Source organism: Euphorbia lathyris, chromosome 2 (genome assembly GCF_963576675.1).
Source record: "Euphorbia lathyris chromosome 2, ddEupLath1.1, whole genome shotgun sequence".
NCBI classification, from domain to species: Eukaryota; Viridiplantae; Streptophyta; class Magnoliopsida; order Malpighiales; family Euphorbiaceae; genus Euphorbia; species Euphorbia lathyris.
Window position 1 is genome coordinate 18,632,363 of NC_088911.1, and position 14,819 is coordinate 18,647,181.

A 14,819-nucleotide genomic window follows, 5' to 3' on the forward strand; every position below is an offset into this window, starting at 1 on the left:
CTCCACTGACGGGAGTTCAACTGATGATGAGGAGATGGCTATGTTCACAAGAAAGATGAAGAGGCTGTTCAGGAAGAACGACAAATATTCTAAAAAGCCTTACAAAAAGTTTGATAAGTATAAGGCTGACTCAAGCGACAGCAAATACAGAAAGGACAGCTCAAAGCCCATTACATGCTTTGAGTGCCACCAAGATGGCCATATTAAGTCAAACTGCCCCACGCTGAGGAAAGACAAGAAAAGTGGGAAGAAGGCAATGGTGGCTACTTGGAGTGACAGTGATGAATCTTCATCAACAGAAACTGAGGCCACCGAGTCAGCGAAGATATGCTTTATGGCTGACGAACTTGCTGAGCCATGCATTTCTGAGCATGCTGACCAATCTGATGAGTCAGATAATGAAGAGCAATCTAATGAGGTAATCTTACTCTCTCAACTCAGAAATGAAATGGGTAACGCCCTGAGTGATCTCTATACACTTGTTAAAAAGTGTAACAGGAAGATTAAAGCACTCAGCCGGCGCTGTGATGAAGTAGAAGAGGTCAAACTGAGTGACCTCAGATACCTTCTTCAAGACAACTCAGTTTTGCATGAAAATATGAAAATCATTCATGAGTCTGTCTCTGAAGTCCAGTCAGTTTCAAAGAAACTGAGGAAGGATGTCACAACCATTCAGAACCAATTAAAGGTTCCAAACAAAAACAATTTTTCGTTGAGAACTCAGTATCAAGGTACACAGTACCAAGGTACTCAGCAGAGATGAAATCCCCAGCGAAAAGTCCAATGTGACTTTTATGGGAAGTTAGGACACACTACTAAAGTGTGCTGGCACGCTCAGCACTGGGGTGCTGACAAGTCAGTAAAAAATCCTAAACAGAAGGTCAGTTGTGACTTCTGTGGAAAGAATGGCCATACTGTCCATGTATGTCGCCATAAAATAAAATATGATGCTATACCTGTTGCACCTAACAAGTCAGGACCCAAAAAGAATTGGGTACCTAAAAGTAACTAGTTACAATGCAGGTAAGCCTGAGATGTGCCGAGAAGTCAAAGATGTGGTATATTGACAGCGCATGCTCAAGGCATATGACGGGTGATGAAACTCAGTTCATCACGTTTGGACGTAAACGAGGAGGGAGTGTAAGTTTTGGAGACAACAAGAAAGGTAAGATAGTAGGCTCAGGAATCATCGGAGGTAACCCTACTATTGAATCTGTCTCCCTAGTCAGCAGACTCAAATATAACTTACTCAGCGTAGCTCAGCTATGTGACAATGGGAGAAAAGTTATATTTGATACTACTGGATGTAAAATATACGAGGGTAAAACTAATGAGTTAATTTTAACTGCCCCTCGGATAGATAATGTCTTTATGCTAGACTTAGAGAAAAAGTTTTCAAAAACTGTGTGCTTAGTAACAAAGGAAGAAAATTCCTGGCTATGGCACAGGAGACTTGGTCATGTAAGCATGGACCTCCTGGCCAAATTAGCAAGAAAGCAATTGGTTGAGGGACTGCCTGAACTTAAATTTCAAAAAGATCAATTATGCCATGCTTGCCAAGATGGAAAACAAACCAAGCAATCTTTTCACAGTAAAAACATTGTCTCAACTAAGCGTCCGTTAGAAATGCTACACTTGGATCTCTTTGGTCCAGTCCAACCGCTGAGTCTGGGTGGAAGAAGGTTTTCCTTGGTTATTGTAGATGATTTCTCTCGGTACACATGGGTTATCCTGCTGACCAGTAAGGATGAGACCTTTGAGACATTTTCAAACTTGGTTAGAAAAATTGAAAATGAGAAAGACCTAAAATTAGCTCATATCCGTAGTGATAACGGTGGAGAATTCAAAAACCAAAAGTTTGTTGAATTCTGTGAAGCCAGCGGCATTGACCACAATTTCTCTGCTCCTAGAACACCTCAGCAAAATGGGGTTGTTGAAAGGAAGAACAGAACTCTGGTTGAGATTGCCAGGACAATGCTGGATGAGCATAGGCTTCCAAAGTATTTTTGGGGAGAAGCTGTTAACACAGCATGCTATATTCTGAATAGGGCTCTAGTTAGACCTATACTTAAGAAAACCCCTTATGAACTTTGAAAGGACGAAAGCCCAACATTGGATACTTTCGTGCCTTTGGCTGTAGATGCTTTATTTTAAATACCAAAGATAGCTTAGCCAAATTTGATTCAAAAGCTGATGATGCTATCTTTCTAGGCTACTCAACAAACAGCAAAGCATACAGAGTTTTTAATAAGAGAACTCAAGTATTAGAAGAATCTATACATGTGCAATTCGATGAAACTGACCCTGCAGGAAGATACCAGCCGCTGATAGAAGATGAACCAAACTCAGCACCTGTTGATCAAGAACCAGCTACTGAGTCCTTCACAAAACGGCTGACCAAAAGTAAGAGTGAACCTAAGATTACTTTCACTGACCAATCTCCTTCTGCAGAGAATGTTGAAACACAGATAGAACAAGACATAAATCTACCCAAGGAGATAAGAGTCCCAAGAGGGCATTCAGAAAATGCAATTCTTGACTCAGCTGGAAATACGCTGATGACAAGAAATCAACTAAGGAAGTATCTCGGCAATGTAGCTTTTGTCTCAGTACAGGAGCCGAAGAACTTTGCCGAAGCTAAGCATGATGAATTCTGGATGAATGCCATACAAGAGGAACTCAATCAGTTCAGGAGGAATAATGTGTGGGAGCTAGTGCCACATCCTAGGAGCCAAAAGACCATTGGAACGAGATGGGTCTTCAGGAACAAGTTGGATGAACAAGGAAACGTAGTCAGAAACAAGGCAAGACTTATAGCTCAGGGCTACAGTCAGCAAGAAGGTATTGACTACGGTGAGACCTTTGCCCCAGTGGCAAGGCTAGAAGCAATTAGGATTTTATGTGCATATGCATCGTATATGAATTTTAAACTGTTTCAAATGGATGTTAAAAGTGCATTTCTTAATGGAGTAATAAACGAGGAGGTCTATGTCAATCAGCCTCCAGGGTTTGAGGATTCTAAGTTCCCAAACCACGTTTACAAACTCAAAAAGGCTCTGTATGGCCTCAAGCAAGCACCATGTGCTTGGTATGAGAGGCTGACCAACTTCTTACTGACTAGAGATTATGTCAAGGGTCAAGCTGATACAACCTTATTCATTAAGAGAAAGGGTAAAGATACCATGCTGGCACAAATATATGTAGATGACATTATATTTGGTGCTACTAATGAATCTATGTGCAAGGAATTTAGCAAACAAATGCAGACTGAATTCGAAATGTCAATGATGGGAGAACTCAACTTCTTCCTCGGACTTCAAATTAAACAAGGAAAGAATGGCATATTAATCAGTCAGGCTAAATATGCCAAGGAGATATTGAAGAAATATGAACTAGAACATTGTAAGCCAATATCCACTCCTATGGGCACTGACACTGTCCTCTGTGCTGATGAAAATGGTAAGTCAGTAGACAGCAAGTTATACCAAGGTATGATTGGCTCTTTACTGTACTTAACAGCAAGTAGGCCGGACATTCAGTTCTCAGTATGTTATTGTGCTAGATATCAGGCTAACCCTAAGGAATCCCATTACATAGCTGTAAAAAGGATCCTTAGATATTTGCAAAGCTCAGTTAATGTAGGTTTGTGGTATCCAAATACTCATGATTTTACACTCATTGGATACACTGACGCTGACTATGGCCGAGACAAGTTGGAAAGAAAAAGCACCTCTGGACGATGCCATTTCCTAGGACTGTCTTGTATCTTGGTTCAGCAAGAAGCAGGCGTCAGTAGCCCTGTCCACAACTGAAGCTGAGTACATTGCTGCTGGAAACTGTGTTGCTCAAGTCCTATGGATTAAGCAACAGCTTGAAGATTATGGTGTTCAAACAAAGACAATTGAAGTCAAATGCGACAACAAAAGTGCAATTGACCTCTCAAAGAACCCAATCCAGCACAGCAAGATGAAGCATGTCAGCATAAGGCATCACTTCATCAGAGATCATGTACTCAAGAAAGAAATTAAGCTGACTTATGTGCCAACAGATGAGCAGCTTGCTGATATCTTTACAAAGCCTCTAGCACGAGAGCAATTTAGCATACTGAGAGAAGCCATTGGTATGTTTAATCCACTGTCTTAAATTCCTAAGTAAAAATGTGATATGATGCACTATGAATGAGTGATACCATGCTGTGTGTCTAAAGATTGTATTCAAAATCACATGCCTAGAAATAAATGCACACTGAGTGAGTTATCTCATGCCGAGTAACTAAACCTCTATAACTATCCGTTGAACAAAACTGACTACTCAGAATACGAAACGTTTATACCAACAAACGCTGAGTAAAAGTAATCATTTGCATTCAATGCAAACGCACGCGTCATGACACCTGTACAACGCATGCGCCGAATACGTCTTAAAAATGTCATAAATGTCAGGGTTTCTGCCGATTGGACAACCCAAGGGCAAAATCGACCTAAATTCAAACGGAAACCTAAGTTAAAAAAAAATCTATAAATAGTGGGTATTTCCCCACTACCTTCTCTCTACGCGTACTGAACTTTAGAAAGCTTCAGAATTTCCTTAAGCACGTACGAACTTCAGAACCTCCCAAGATGACAAAACCCTCTTTCAACGTCTCTAGTGCCGGTCGTTCCAAGAACACCACCGATGAACCATCTAACAGTAATCCATCAACTCAGCCTTCACCATCCAAAGCTGCTGGTAAAGAATAAGCCACTCAACCTCAGGGAAAACCAGCTAAACCTAGGCAGTACATTCGCGTATTCGAGAATGTACGAGAATGGAAAGTAGAACCTTCACGATGGGTTTCTCAGACCTTCATCGACTCAGAACAACCGTTTTGTGATTGGATAAAGAACAACGGCTGGACTGAGCTGTTCTCCCTGCATTTTCCCACCTACCCTGACTTGGTTATGGAATTCTACCATAACCTCAAAGCTGACGTAAAAGACCATGACTACTTAGTCACCGAAGTCAGAGGAAAAACCATCTTCATCAACCCAACCTACTTGGGATCCCTACTCAATCTCAAAACTGAAGGTGCTGAGTTAAGAAAAACTGGTGACCAGGAGGACATCTACTATGATGAAACCTTCTGTAAGCCTGCTGGGTACATTGGAGAAGTATCCAGTTCATCCATGGGTCAGCAACAGAAGATGGCCCACTTCCTGCTGGTTCAACTGATCTACCAGAAGATCCACTGCACCAGCTCAGCGTCTCACTTCGAGATGTGCTTTATCTGGCACATGCTGACCTACAAACCAATAAACATGCCAGTGTTTCTCATAGCTGGGTTTCTGCGCAGTACCAACAATCTTCGACTCGGCTCATTGATCACTAAGATCCTAGTTGATCACAACGTTGACCTTTAAGGAGAAACTTGCATTAAGGGGTCGGAGATCACTGCCGCCTCACTACGTGCTCTCAAATTCAATCAGCCCTTAAAGAAGGGAAAGTTCGTTGAGCTGCCTGAAGATCAAGTCGAAGAAGAACTACCTGCTGAGGTGATTGTTCCAGCAAAAGGCAAAAGAACAAAAGCTCCTGCTATCAGAAAAAGGAAGCCTACTGGCACTCCATCTAAGGAAACTGAGCCTCAATCCAAGAAATCCAAATCTGCTGCTGAGTCAAACTTAGAGACTACTCAGTCAGCTGAAAAGCACTACAGGCAAGATGTGCCTGCAACTGAGGGTACAGTTGGTGCTGCTCAGAAGAAGCAAATGACTTCTACCCTTTCACCCATCCATGCTCTTCCACTTGACTTCATTGTCACGTCGGACTCACATTATGCTCAGCATCGTGCTAAAGAAACTGAGCACCAGGAAGATGCGGTGGACCTAGATGAACATTTCGTCACTCAGCTCGAGGAAGAGCTTGAGAACGACGATACTGAGGAAGAAGGGAATACACAGGAGCAAACGGAGGAAGCTGACTCTGAAAGGACCGCCAGTGAAAATGCTGAGTCAGCTAATGGAGTTGAACACAATCAAGAACAAACTGACCAGCCAACTGCTGATCAGAACATACACGTTTCTCCATCTCACGCTGATGAAACTCAAGCTGATCTCCCTCCTGTACAAAAGCCCAGAAGAAGAAGACTGGTAAAGGCCAACATCTTAGACCAACCAGTCAGTGCACCGGTACATGATCCTTCCAAGGTAAAGATGACCTTCTTTAGGAAGCCAGTTCCTTCTGCACCAACTCCTCAGCCTTCCCAGGCCTTAGAAAAACAAGCCTCTGTTTCTACACAGGAACATGCCGAACAACCTAACCCTGTAAATCCAACAATCCATACCGAGCAAACTCAAGAAGAAAACATAGCACCTGTCAGCTCTGAACCTATCCAACCTGACCATTCCACTGAAGCTGACCCTGCTCACCAAACATCTGGACAACAAACACTTGAGCAGAACCCAACACTAACTCCAGTCCCTGACCCAGCAACCTCTTCTTTACCTGGTCAAACTGATAACTCTCTGGCCACAACAAATGTCACTGAGTCCAGTCAAAGAATCATTGACTCAGTGCAGGCCCTGATTTGAGACATTCAACACTCAACTCCTCCTGCTGCTGCCATTTCTCCAATTGAGTCTACTCAGCCTTCTCAAGTAACTCAACTTCTCAATGAAGTTAAGGAACTTAAAGATCTGCTAAGTCTTCTCCTATCTTCGCAAGCACATCATGCTAGGCAGGATTCGATAGCTAAACTGGCTGAGATCCAGCTGACCACTGTTCAATGCCTCACTACTCTATCTACCCAAATCCAGAACCTGTCAGCTGTGAATCCCAATCTCGCCACGTCTTCTGAGTTAAAGATGTTGTTTGCTCAGCTTCACACTGAACATAACAAGACAAATGCTCAGCTTGCAAACACATCTCAATGCTCAATGGAGCAACTAAGTGAAGCAGTTCGTCTACTCAACCTTCACAAAGAGGAAATGGAAACCGCTCAGCTCAAACAGGATGCGCTACTGACCACTTCCCAGCAAATTTTTGACCATGTCAGACATACGAATCTTCAGCGCGAGCACTATGACACTTCACTTCTCAAAACTTTCCATAACTCTTTTGCTGCGCTGACAGACACACTAACATGGCTGGGAAAAGGACAAGCCTATGTACTCAGTATGCTCAGTGCTGCTGACATCCGTATTAGTCCTGGGGTCCTAAGCAACGGTGCTCCTATTTTTGATGGGTTAGACGAAAGTGCTGATCGCTTGAAGGCCTTCTCTGCTGAGCTATCCAGAGCTGTTCTTTTGGACTCCTTCAAGTTGCCTCCACCTGGTGCTGGCAAAACGGGGGAGAAGAAAGATCAGCGAAGAACTCAAGCTGAAGGCAATCAGCAAAAGAAGAAGAAATAGATAGCGCATTTAAACATAGTCTATACTTAGTGATTTCCTTCTTCTTATGTATGCTGACTATTCTATGTTATCTAATATAATACTTGCATTATCAATCCAACTTGTGTTACTTATCCTACCATGCTAAGTATTATCTGAATGCATGCTGCGTATAAAAATTAATGTTTGAACTTGTCTAATATAAACCATTGAACAAATAAATTACTCAGCGCTATGCTCTGTCACTATACATTACTTCCGCTGAATACTGAGTAAAATAGAATATGTCCCATAAGCTGACCTATACCTGAAAACTGATCTTAGACTTATTCAATTAAACCTTAGAATGTTTAGAATAAAACTAAGTCAGTAGCTCAGCCCTTACGGGGGAGTTCACTCAATTAAAAAGGTCAACTATCATGGGGGAGCTCAAAGCTGAGTTCCTTGCTGATTAGTTTTGCCAACATCAAAATGGGGGAGTTTGTTGAAACACCTTTCCACAGGATTTTGATTTGACAAAATTAATTAAGTGAAATTAAATATTCTACAACACACTAAGTTTAAAAGCTTTGATTTATTGTTACTAATGTGTTTGTTCAATGTTGAGTTTATAATTTATTATAAGATATAAAGATCATAAGGCTCAAGCCCTATATGGAAGTCAAAGCCCAAGTCAAACAAGCCCAAGATCACTCAGCTCGCGTATCTCCAAAACGCTGCCGTTGAAGTAATGAAACGCATGCTGAGCAAAGAAGGATCGAGAAGATCCACATAGACAACTTCGGTATGAAGCTGCTGAGCTGTCTCGACAAAACGTACAAGACAGCCGCTGACCACAAGACAGCTTCCAGACAAAGTATTTCCTCTTCGAGTAAAGATCAGAAGACACAGCAAGCTGTCTGGTTGATGTTACCCAAATTGGAGGAACATACTGTCACACTGACCGAAGAACAGAAGATGCTGGAATCTGATTGGCTAAGAGAACTGCTGACAGACTGAGTGAAAACGACCTGTAGCCGTTTCCCTCCAACGGTTATTTCGAAATTCGAAATAACCAGAAGCTCTCACAGCCCTCTATAAATAGAGCATTCAGAATCCACATTCAATATAGAACTTTGAGCAAAAGCCGTTACGCTGATCAAACATATACAAAAGTTCTCCATCAAAAGCAAAGCAAATTTTTACACTACAAGCTTATTCATTTGTGTAAAAGTCTAGAGTGATTGATCCTCAATCATCTAAGGTGTTCTAGCAATTGTTGTTTAGGAGAAATCTTAATCATTTCTAGGAATAGAAAGGAGAGGCTGAGTACTCGGTTTTAAGTACTCAGCGGAGAGATTAGGATTGAGTAGAAGTATAGAGGAAGGTACTCTTGTCATACTCAATTGTTGATATTGTAAAAGGTTTGAGGCTCTACCTTTAAAGAGCTCAGTAGAGGATTTGAAATCTCGAAAGTGTTCCGGGGACAGGACGTAGGCTTATAAGAAGCCGAACCTGGATAAATCTGCTGAGTGAAGTATTTCTAAACCTTAACTCCTTATTTATATTGCTTGCTTAAAACAAACTAACACTGACCAAGTAAAAGAGGTCAAGTTGAGTTGTGCGCTGCCAACGAATTAGTTCAGGAATAGACTCTAAGTGCTATTTCCTGACCTAAGCAACGAAACTGACCTAGTCACTAGTGACTAAGCCAGTGTCTTGTCGATTGATCAGCGCCGCTGTCATATAATCTTTTCTTAAGAGAAAGAAATTTTCCCTAATCAATTTAAAAAGGTCAAATAGTTCCTAACCCCCCCTTGGAACTATATTTGCAACCTTACAAGGGACCAACAATAAGTACCAGTGATAGACGATTAGATGTTTGCTTTTTCATTTCACAGTTCGCCTCCCTTTTCCCAAGGATAACTCTTCAACGGAAGTTTATTTCACCTACCTACTTTGAATAAGTAAAAATGTAAAACTTGACCCATATGGAAGGGTAAGTTTTACATCTTTGCTTGTGCAGGACTTAACGAACTCACGGACCATCGCATGACATAAAATTGATTTTAACTACCCTTAACATTATTTGACAAAACTAGAAAATGTAAACTCATTTAAGGGCAATGTTACTTGTGCTACAATTGGTGTTTGTAGCGAACACCCTGTTTGTGCTTCTATTGGTGTGGGGGATCTTGGAAGTGGACTGTGTCGATCTTCCTTGTGTGATCATTCTCTAGATAGGGTTTCAATCTTTGCCCATTTACTTTGAAAGGATCTTGCTCTTCTGTGCCAATTTCAACTGCTCCATGACCAAACACCTTTTGTACCAGATAAGGTCCCGACCATCTTGATTTCAGCTTTCCAGGAAACAACCTGAGTCTCGAATTGTACAAGAGAACTCTCTGTCCTTCGTGAAACGTCTTCGTCTGGATTTTTCTATCGTGCCACATCTTGGTCTTGTCCTTGTAATTTACAGTGTTTTCATACGAAAACAGCCTGAACTCTTCCATGTCACAGAGTTGAAGTCTTCTCTGGTCTCCCACAACCTGTTGCTCAAAATTTAAGAAGGTTAATGCCCAAAAGGCCCTGTTTTCCATTTCAACCGGCAAATGACAAGACTTGCGGTACAATAATCTAAACGGATACATTCCGATTGGTGTTTTATAGGCCGTCTGATACGCCCAAATAGCATCATCAAGCTTGTTTGCCCAGTCTCTCCTAGAATTGCCAACGGTTTTCTCTAAAATTCTTTTAATCTCTCGATTAGAAATCTCAACCTGTCCACTAGTTTGTGGATGGTAAGGTGTGGCAATTCTGTGAGAGACCCCAAGCTTGCCCATTAGCTTCTCAAATTTGGTGTTGCAAAAATGGGTTCCCTGATCACTAATGATCGCTCATGGGACCCCGAATCGGGCAAACAGCCTTTTCAGGAATTTTACAACCACACGGGCGTCATTGGTGGGACTGGCCATTGCTTCAACCCACTTGCTCACATAATCAACAACCACTAAGATATATTTATGCCCAAAAGATGTGGGGAATGGTCCCATAAAATCTATTCCCGAAATATCAAAAATTTCACAAACAACTATGTTATTGAGGGGCATGGCATTTCTAGCTGAAATATTGCATGTTCGTTGGCACTCATTGCAAGTGCGAACAAACAAATTTGCATCTTTAAAAAGTGTTGGCCAGAAAAAACCTGATTGAAGTACTTTGGCTGCAGTTCTGCTAGCGCTATGATGTCCTCCAGCTTCTCTGTCATGATAATGGCTTAGAACAGCCTGTCCCTCCTCTTGAGACATTCTTCGAATAATTTGGTCGGTGCACAACCTAAAAAGATAGGGTTCTTCCCAAAAATAATATTTAATTTCTGCATAGAACTTCCTCCTTTGATTAGTGGACAGGTTGTGAGGTTTAAGTGAACTGGCTAGATAATTGGCAATGTCGGCAAACCATGGAGCAGGCTGTGCAGTATAGAGACGTTCGTCTGGAAAGTCTTCCAAAATCTCAGGTTGTTCCTGGCTGCTTTGGTGAGGAATTCTTGACAAATGATCAGCAGCCACATTTTCCGTTCGCTTCTTATCCTTAATTTCGAGATCGAACTCTTGAAGCAAGAGTAACCACCGTATCAGCCTCGGCTTTGCATCCTTTTTTGTGAACAAGTAGCATAGTGCAGCATGGTTTGTGTGAACAATGACTTTTGACAGCACCAAGTAGGGGCGAAATTTGTCGAAAGCATACACAACTGCGAGGAGCTCCTTCTCGGTCGTGGTGTAATTCTGTTGGGTCTCGGTTAATGTTTTGCTTGCATAATAGATAGGTCTGAACTTCTTCTCAACTCTCTACCCAAGAACATCTCCCACACATGTATCGCTTGCGTCACACATCATCTTAAAAGGTTGTTCCCATTCGGGTCCTGCCACTATGGGCGAGTTGACCAGCTTGCCTTTCAATAGTTCAAAAGCTTTTAGATAGCTTGTATCAAATGAAAATTCCACATCCTTATGAAGCAGTGCTGACAAAGGCAGCACAATCTTTGAAAAATCTTTGATAAATCTGCGGTAGAACCCTGCGTGTCCCAGAAAACTTCTCACATCCTTTACATTAGTTGGAACAGCCAGCTTCTCTATCACTTCCACTTTAGCCTTATCCACTTCCATCCCCTTTTCCAAAATCTTATGCCCGAGAACAATTCCACCAGTAACCATGAAGTGGCATTTCTCCCAATTTAAAACTAAATGGGTCTCCTTGCATCGCACAAGCACAGCTTCGAGGTTGTTTAGACAATTTCCAAAAGAGTCTTCATAAACAGAGAAATCGTCCATGAAAATTTCTACAGTCCGCTCCACCATATCATGAAATATAGACATCATGCATCTTTGAAACGTGGCTGGAGCGTTGCACACTCCGAACGGCATCCGTCTGTAGGCATAGGTTCCATATGGACATGTGAACGTTGTCTTCTCCTGATCTTCACTGTGAATTGCAATCTGATTGTACCCCGAGTAACCGTCAAGGAAACAATAGAATGCATAACCCGCTAACCGTTCTAACATCTGGTCAATGAAGGGCAAAGGAAAATGATCCTTCCTTGTGGCTTCGTTGAGCTTTCGGTAATCCACACAAACTCGCCATCCTGTTATGGTTCTCGTGGGGACCAACTCGTCTTTCTCGTTGAGTACCACGGTCGTTCCTCCCTTCTTTGGTACAACATGAACAGGGCTTGTCCACACACTATCGGAGATGGGATAAATAATTCCGACATCCAACAGCTTGATCACCTCTTTTCGCTGGGCTTCCTTCATGTGGGGGTTCAATCTGCGCTGTGGCTGGACAGATGGCTCGTGATCCTTCTCCATCAAAATTCTATGGACACATACTATCGGACTGATACCTTTGATATCATCAATTTTCCATGCGATTGCATCCTTGTTCCTTCGCAGTACCTCCATGAGTTGATCTTTCTGATCAGGAGTTAACTTTGAAGATATAATAATTGGGCTTCCGTTGGGTGGTTCCAGGAAGGTATACTCGAGATGTGAAGGTAACGGTTTCAGTTCAGGTTTAGATAATGGTACAGTTGGTATCTCTGGTGGTTCTTGATGAGTGGGGACAGTAGGATCTAAAGGAGGTGTAGGCAAGTTGGATTCAATGGAACAGCCTGTTCCTTCACATAAGTTCACCTCTTCTCCCAATAGAGTTTCCAGAGTGTCCTGTTCATGCAAAGGGGAAAGACTTTGGAAATCATCTAAGAAACAGCATGTGTCATCACTAGTGTTAGCTCGTCTCATTGCCTCATTCGTTTTAAAAATGATCTCCTCCCCATTAATTCTTAAAAATAGTTGTCCCTCTCCCACATCTATCAATGCTTTACCCGTTGCTAAAAACGGTCTCCCTAGGATAATAGGAACATGCAGGTCCTCATCTATGTCCATTATGATAAAATCAACAGGCAATATGAATTTTCCTACTTTGACCAACACATCTTCCACGACTCCCCTAGGATAACATACTGATCGATCGGCCAACTGAATTGACATTCTGGTTGGTTGTGGTTCTCCTAATCCTATTTTAGCATATACAGAATATGGCATTATGTTTATGCTAGCTCCTAGGTCAGATAGTGCATTTTCAATATTTAACCTTCCAATTGAACAAGGAATAGAAAAACTCCCTGGATCTTTTAGCTTTTTCGGAAGCTGCTGCTTGTTCTGGAGCATTGAAGAACAATCCCTGTTGAGTTGGATCATTGATATGTTTTCCAGCTTTTTCTTGTTTGACAAGATGTCTTTTAGGAATTTCGCGTATGTCGGCATATGGGCAAGTGCTTCCACAAAGGGAATGTTGATATGCAACTTCCTCAAGGTGTCTAGCACCTTAGAATTCTGTTCTTCCAGCTTTTTGTTGATTAACCGCGTTGGATATGGCACAGGTGGAACATACGGCGGAGGTGGCTTGTACATCTTTCCGCGTTCCCCCTGATCTTGCTCGCTAGTGGATTTTTTTTCGACGGTTTCTTCTTAACTAGGAACAGTTTGTTCCTGCTCTCCTTCCGTTTCTTCGGATGTTCCTGCACACTCAGCATTTTCATCAGTAGATACAGTTGGTTGAGTTTGCTTACCAGATCTCAGAGTGATGGCCATGACATCGCCCTTTGGGTTTGGCTCCGTGTTGCTTGGCATTATTCCCTTTCCTTTTGACGTAGATGCAGCTAATTGATGGACTTGTGTTTCCAGATTTTTTATTGACGCTTGTGTCTGCTTCATGAACTGCATCATCATCGTCTTCATGTCTGGCTCTACATCTTCTTTTGGTGGAACAGGTTGTTTATAATGCGGATGATTTCTTGTGGCTGGGTTGTATGTGTTAGAGTATGCATTCGGTGGATTCCTTTGATTATACCCTGCATAATCGCATTCTGCCTGTGCACCCTTCCCTTGCTTGACTCCGGGACAGTTGATGTTAAAATGAAGCCCTCCACAAAAATCACATATATCATTGAACGGTGGTTCATTGTGGATCGAGGACATATTTATCTTGCCGAGCTGTCTGGCAAGTTGTTCTATCTGGCTTGTCAATTTTGACACAACATCTTCATTTCCCGCTCTTTTTCCTTCACTTCTGGCGGAGTGCCAGTTATAACTCGTGCTTACTACTCTCTCAATAAGGTCGTACAAGGCTTGTGGTTCCAGATCTTCGGGGTTTCCATTGGCAATGGATTCGATCTGGATCTTATAAATGTTGGTTACCCCATTTTAAAAGTTCTGCATCTGCATCCACATGGGGATGCCATGATTGGGTACCCTTCTTAGTAGTTCCTTGTACCTTTCCCATGCCTCAGCTAAGGATTCATCCTCTTCTTGCACGAAATGGGATACCTCATTTCTGAGTTTAATGGCTTGTCTTGGTGGAAAATATTTCATCAGAAAGGCGCTGGCCATTTCTTCCCAAGTGGTGATTGTTCCTGGTTGCAAGTTTTTCAACCAGTTCTTTGCTTTATCTTTTAGAGAAAAAGGAAACAGCTTTAGCCTGATCACGTCGTTAGAAATGCCTCGGTTTGATCTGAAAGTGTTGCATAGTGTGATAAACTCAAGGATATGCCCATTTGGATCTTCCGATTGGTATCCATTGAACTGTACTGCTGCCTGCAACATTTGTATCATAGATGCTTTCACCTCAAACATGTTGTTCCCTTCGTTGGGCAACACGATGCACGACGAATGTCCTTCCGTGGTTGGCCTCGAATAGTCTCTGATTCTTATGACCGGAGGGTTGTTATTCTCTCCCTCTTCTTCCTGGTTTGGTTGGACTGGTTGTTCGGGTGGTACCCTTCCAGCCATCCTTCTCTCTCTTTGTCGCTCTCTCTGTCTTGCACGTCGAGCTCTCGCTCGGTTTTGTCTACACGTTCTCTCTAACTCGAGATCGATAGGAAAAACGGGAGGTCCAGCTCTGCGCATAAACCAATAAAGA

General features: G+C 42.2%; 1 non-coding gene across 1 annotated transcript; it reads left to right on the forward strand.

The window, feature by feature from the left end:
* The first annotated feature begins 14,135 nt into the window (after nucleotides 1-14,135).
* On the forward strand, nucleotides 14,136-14,242 carry LOC136220988 (small nucleolar RNA R71). Its single transcript, XR_010684784.1, has one exon. It is a non-coding gene; the product is annotated as a small nucleolar RNA R71 (small nucleolar RNA).
* The last annotated feature ends 577 nt before the right edge of the window (nucleotides 14,243-14,819 follow it).